Below are 6,553 nucleotides of genomic sequence, written 5' to 3'. Positions count from 1 at the left end.
GTACTGTATTGGGTCTCCAGGATGCTCTGTTGGGGAATAAGTTTCGTAGGATCAGCCTTTATCAATATATCTATTCATTGGAACAGATTTATTTAATGTGTAACGTTATGAAGCCATGATATTTACTGACAACATGGGATGCACTAGCATGTGTGCTTCTTATTACCCTCAAGCTGGTGTTTGGCAAGACCTTCCTTCAGTTCCTGATGTCACTCCAATGCATACGATTGTGTGAGTGTCCTCTCTGTAAATGACGTTTTAAGCTGTCTTGCAAAAACAATGCTTTCATGCTTTGTTAAAAGCATGAAAAAGCTGTATTCTTTTTTGTCTCCAGAAACTGGTTTTCCTTTTCTTTTTGAATGTGTGTCCATGTTTGAATTCAGAGAAACAGCCCTCGGGTTTAAATACATTTGGATTCTGGGTCTCAAAGCCATGCTCTCTACGGTTTCTTGGTGGGGGCTGTGTCTTACCAAGTGTTGACAGACAGATGCTGTGGTTTTCTCATTTCATTAAGTTATGTATGTGGTATCCAACTGCAAGAGGAAGAAATGTGCTCCTGTCTTTCAGAAAGGGCCCAAACTGAACATTGTCAGGTGGATATAGGAGCCTGGTTATCACTGAACTGTAGAAAGTAGATGGCTTTGGCGATAATGTTTGTAGATAATCTTGATATAAGACATTTTGAAGACAAGGACGGTCACCCAATGTTGTAATGACAACCAGCACTCCATCTAGAAAAGTCTTACCAAATTCAGATTTAAAGGTAGGGATAAGCATGTATGATATAGGGACAGGAAAACTAAGACTATCTTGTTCAACCCAGAGTGTTGATAATGTCAAGGCAACATCACCTCACACCTGAGTAACTTTTTTTTCAATAAATGATGATCTTGTAAACCTTTGATAATTTACTTTGCAGTGGAGACACTATCAGGGGACTTTAGAAGTGTTCTGGGCAGCCATAGCCTGGCTGCTCCGTTTGGATCTCCCTTTTCTATTCGAACTTTCCCCTTTTGCACCTTTTCCTTGATGACGCCCAAAGAATTACCTGTTTGTACCTCTGCATTGGCCACCTACGTGCCTCGCAAGACAAGGCTGAGAGGTACACACTCACACTCTGTGACATACACCGTCATGGATCCTAAAGCTGAGCCTGATCGTATGGAGTGCTGGATAAGATGCGGATGAAGTGGGACACTGTGTTGAGGAAACTTTGCTTCGGTTTTTCCCTTACATTGCACATATGTGCCGGGTCATGTGTTCCAATATGGGCAGACGAGGTTGGCATGATTATTACACTCACAGCTCTGATAGTCCGGGTGGAAGGGTAGAGGGAAAAATCAATCACAAAAGTAAAGACTTCTCTTCTCCCTCTTTCTGTCGTTCCTTCTCGTTTCTTCCCCTCTCTCCATTCTTTCCTCCCTCTGTCTATCCTTTCTCCATCCTTCTTTCTCACCCCCTTTCTTTCTCCCTTCCTTCATTGCCTTTGTGCTGAAGTTTAAACCCAGCACCTTCTACATGGTAGGGTAGTGAACTATCACTGAGATAGGCCCCCGGCCCCTCCTTACTAACCTCAGGTTTGAAAGCAAGGTGAAAATATGTACATTCTGGAGAAAGAAATGGGAACCACTGTGATGATGATAATGATGACGATGACGATGATGATGACAATGACGATGATGATTTTTTTATTTCATTGCGTCTGACCATCACCAGTATTAAGACTTAGTAGTCAAAACCAGGCAGGCATGTTCTGAAAAACCATTCATCACAAAGCATTAGCATTTCAAGGAATTTTTCCTTTTCTCTACAAATGACATGTGAAAGAGATATTTTTAGAAATGATTCACCCATTTCACAGATTGAAATATGGTATTTGGAAATGTTCCCAGCTTTTTACAAAGAAAGCCCGTGGCAGATAAAAGCTTGAAACTTGGGAATTTATTTCTCCATCTTGCACTGAACCAATTGGAGACACGCTGTCTCCGGACTATATTTTCTTTTTAATAGCTCTGAAGTGAATGAACTCAGTGGAAAGTCTAGTGTCTCGCTGCGAGTGATATGAAAAAGGAGAAGGCACAAAAAGAGTCCTCATTAATGGATGTGTATTCTAGCGATAGGGTCGGGGGTGGAAAGGACATTCTGAAAAGGAAAATGAAATATGGACTATGTGCAGAAATTATCTCCTTATCTGACTCAGAGGCACGAGGCTGCGTGTTATCCTCAGTTCGTTTACTTTTCAGCCTGGTTTTCCTTTTATTTTTAGATAAATGAGAGCCAGACGGATGAGGCTGAGAACAGTTTTTAGAAGCTGTCTCTCTCTTTTCCCCACCAAGGTTTGTGGGAGCACAGTTTTGTTCTTCCTACACATTCTGATCAGAAGTGCCATTTGACAGTTGAGGAAGAGAATCTAGGTGCGTGAAGTCGAGTCAAGAATCTTGGGGAAGGTTGGCTGACCCATCCACCCTGTAAACAGCGAGATTTCAGGCTTATTAAGTGAATTCCATAACAATCAGGCAAAATCTAAAACAGTCGAAGTGAAATTGAGGTTCTCTCCGCTTTTTTGGGGGCGGGGAGAGGGAGAAAGTGAAAAAAGGCAGGAGGGGTAAGAAGGAAGGGAGATAAAAGGGGAAGAGAGGAGGAGGGAGGGAAGGAGGGAGGGCGGGAAGGAGCAGAAATAACTAACGGAAGCATGGGTTTAGAAGGTAACAATTTAGGTAATCTCGTGCAAGATTTTTTTTTTTTTTGTATTATAAACAAATTCATTTAACTTTCAAGTTCTTGACCAGGGAATAAGAAATGTTTTCTCTTCTTCCTCCTCTTCCTCTTCCTCTTCCTCTTCTTCCTCTTCCTCCTCCTCCTCCTCCTCCTCCTCCTCCTCCTCCTCCTCCTCCTCCTCCTCCTCCTCTTCTTCTTCTTCTTCTTCTTCTTCTTCTTCTTCTCTTCTTCTTTCTCTTCCTCTTTCTCTCCTCCTCTTCCTCTTTCTCTCCTCCTCCTCCTCCTTCTGTCAGTGAGGACTTTAGGTGCTGTCTTCATTGTCTGAGTTCAAGTCCAGCTTTGTGAATGTTCACCCGGCTGCTCTTCAGCCCGCCCTGATGTCCTCCGGGTTTCTCCTAGTTTCTAATGTCAGGGTATAGGTGAGTTAAGCTCACCTCAACCTCCTGTCTTCACATCCAAATAACTCCACGAATGAGACACAGCTTGTGACTTAAGACACGCCGGGCACAGTTATAACAAAGGTAGAAAAGATCATGTGTGTTAAATTTGGGATGAAACTAGGTAGCCAGAGGCTATCATGAAGGGGGAAAGAGAGCCAATCTGGATGAAATCTTCCTATCCAGAGGGCATAGTAGGTTATCTGAGATGGCAGGGAAAGCCTGGGGGGAAAAAGGCTTGAAGCAGCATGCAGGGTCTTTGTAGGACAGAGCACAGAGTTGAACTTCTGATAGAGGACACCGAATGTATTAGTGTAAGAGCTTATGCAAGATTTGAAATACGCTTCTAGTAACTCATTGCTCGATGCTCCTTGACCGTTCAAATTGAACTGGATATTCCTTAAGTGACTTGTTCTCCAGGCTGGGCTGCGCCCTTGGGCATATTGGCCTAGAGCACTTAAAGCTTCCGATGCAGTAGATACGACGGGAGGGAGGCAGAGGTTGAAGCTCACACTTCGAAGGCTCTGCTTTGTCCATGTGTAGGTAAGCACGATTGAAACACAATCACTCCACATCATACCTACCATTCAATTAAAACCAGCAAGCGATTTGACCGAAGTGTCGTTTCTACTAACAAAGGACTTTCGGGTTCCAGGAGTCCACACAGCAAAATAACTTACAACAAACTTTACTCTTGTTATTCTTTCTGACATAAAATGAATGTGTGAGAAGAGGAAGAAATGCTTGGGTTAGAGAGAGAGCAAAGTTAAATAAAACCAGCAGGATACAAAGCAGACACTTTCATGTCATCTATACCATGCATATGTGCTTCCTGTTTAATTTGTAAGTGGGGAAGAGAGACAGATGGACGTGCCTTCCTCCATCAAAATCCCCGTCTAAATCAAGTCCAAGGCATACAGTTTCGACTCAGTAGCCACAGAGACAGGGGGACAACTGGGGGTCACCCTGAGTATGGCAGTTAGCACCTTCACATTTATTTAAGAGCTCAAGTTTATGAGAATGTTTCAGGAGACATTCTGATTGTATTTGTGCTTTAGACTGTCTACCTCAGAGAATGCTCCAGAAAACATTCTGATTGTATTTGTACTTTAGGTTGTCTAACGTGTCTGTGGCGTATTTCTGTGCTGTATCTCTGTTTGTGTTGTTGGTTCAACTGAGGCTCCTAGACACCTCTACAGGACATTTGCACAGCACAGACAGAGGTTCGGGGGAGCAGTGACAGCAGGCCAGCGTAGACATTTCTCTCCCTACTCATTAAATATGTGGCTGTGTCTTTACTTTGCTTTTCTTCATTCTCTAGAAAAAATTTAAAGCCACTCATAAATATGAGTGAGAGGAACACTCCCACACATGCGGTTCCTCAAGCATTTTAATAATTGTTCATTTTGAATGCCAAGACTTATGGTTCTTGTGTATGCTTCATGAAAAAATATGATAGTCATTATATGTTATCTGCACTACTTTTTAATTGTGAGTTATTTTATCTAATAAACACATGTCATTAAGTCTTAGGTGAGCTGTGGTATAGCAAACATACTTTGAAAACTATCAGATGCAAAAATTCTATTTGACTTGGGGGAACTTGTCTTGGTTTCCTTTTTGTTTAATAGGATGCTTCCCTGTAATTTGTTGAAACTTGTCTTCACTCTACACAAGGTCATTAAGGACAGACAAGATGGAACTGTGGTAAGCATAGAATGAGGCTCACCATTAATACATTTATAGATAGAACAGACCAAAAATCATAATGCTACAAAGAAAGATTTTAATTCATTTAGCTTTCCTGGAATAGTTTTCCATTAGCAGTAAATTCTAAAAGGTACAAGTAATAACGGGTATGCATTGGGTATGGATACAGATGTAAGTACAAGCCTCTGGGGCTTTTAACTAATAATGAGTTCGGTGGGAGTGAGGACAGTATAGGGTTGCTACCGATCAGGAAATGGTTAAAGGTGACCTTTAGAGCAAATTTGTTGGCTACAGAAGATATGAAAACCTGAATCTAATTTCCAAAGTGTTGTGGTCCAAACTGATTTCTTTTTTTTTTTTTAAAGCCTGAGTTTGTATCTGGCCAACCTACTTTAAGAACATGCTCTCTGCTTGTTAAGAAGATATAAAAATCATGTCTTGTAGACAGCCTTATTGGGGTGCCATGCCACCTGGCAGGAACTTGACCTCAACCAATGTGAAGTTCCTCTCCCAGCCTTTGAGCAGGAACTCCTATTAGCCATAATCCCCTCCACCTAGGGTGGAGCGCTCAGACCAAGGTGAAGTTCATTGTTCTTCAAGGACCTGCAGTTTCCTGAGAAACTCTAGCCACCTGTGGAGCAACTGAACCGGTTCTACCGAGAAGCTGCCTATATATTTGGAGTTCTCCTTTTAACTTTGAGACCTTGAATAGCAGGTGTTATCTTTGTCTCTATCTCTTTTTGCCACCTTCCCATACATCCCCAGCTTCCCTTCCAGGTAACCTGTTTGATATAACTGGGGGCAGTAGCAACGTCTAAAGAAGAAGAATGTTAGGAAGGCTGTGTGACCTCAGGATAGCTCACCTGCTGGTGTGGCTAGAGAGCTTGGACTTCTCAGCATGCATCCAGCTCTAGACATCTGTGTTCCTAAAGATGCTTAGGGTTTCTATGTATGTTTCCTGGTACACATATCTTCTAAAAGAATTTCAGAAAATTTACTGACATTAAAAAAAGAGAGAGAACCTCAGTGGATGAGGTCTTTGGTATTCTACAAAGAAACTGGTTGATTTGACTGGAAGTTCTATCTGTGTGGTTATGGAGTTCTCCATGCTTGTGGGTGCAGCCTTTTCTCCCTGGTTAGCATATAAAAGGGTAAAATGAAATAAACGCGTACACAAGACCCCGAACCAAAGCATTTCTGGGACTGGAGATGCAGCTCTGTGGTAGTGTGCTTGGGTTCAAATGCTTGCACTGAAAACAATAAAAACAGCCCCTGCCGTTTCATGCAATGCCCTTCGTAAGCAGAAGTCCTTCGACTCGTGCTCTTATGTGTACTACTGTGACTTTCCAGATTTTTAATCTGCAGTGAAATATGTTCAGACAGTGAGTTCATGTCAAGCCCCAGCCAATGGTTCCCTCATCCATAGGAATATTTGATATTATAAGATATTTACATGGAAAAACACGTCAGCTCTTTGGAGTTTGCCTTGGTACAGTTGATGAAATCACTTTGATTCATTGTTTTCTTCCTCTTAACACTCTTAGCCACCAGCTGTTTTTTGGTTGTCCCCATCACAAAATGACTTTAAGCCGAAAGATAATTATACAACAAGAAATTTGCTCCAAAAGTTGCAGGAAGCCAACTATGTTAGCAATGCAAAGAACTAGTACATTTTGTTTTGAAATTAA

General features: G+C 41.9%; 1 long non-coding RNA gene across 1 annotated transcript; it reads left to right on the top strand.

Moving 5' to 3' along the window:
- Window positions 1-3,394: 3,394 nt before the first annotated feature.
- LOC127673961 (uncharacterized) lies at window positions 3,395-5,527 on the top strand. Its single transcript, XR_007975255.1, has 3 exons — window positions 3,395-3,698; window positions 4,787-4,862; window positions 5,231-5,527. It is a non-coding gene; the product is annotated as an uncharacterized LOC127673961 (long non-coding RNA).
- The last annotated feature ends 1,026 nt before the right edge of the window (window positions 5,528-6,553 follow it).

The sequence above is a fragment of the Apodemus sylvaticus genome, chromosome 23, assembly GCF_947179515.1.
Source record: "Apodemus sylvaticus chromosome 23, mApoSyl1.1, whole genome shotgun sequence".
NCBI lineage: Eukaryota > Metazoa > Chordata > Mammalia > Rodentia > Muridae > Apodemus > Apodemus sylvaticus.
The sequence above is the reverse complement of the archived record's forward strand: the minus strand, read 5'-3'. Positions and strand labels throughout refer to the sequence as shown.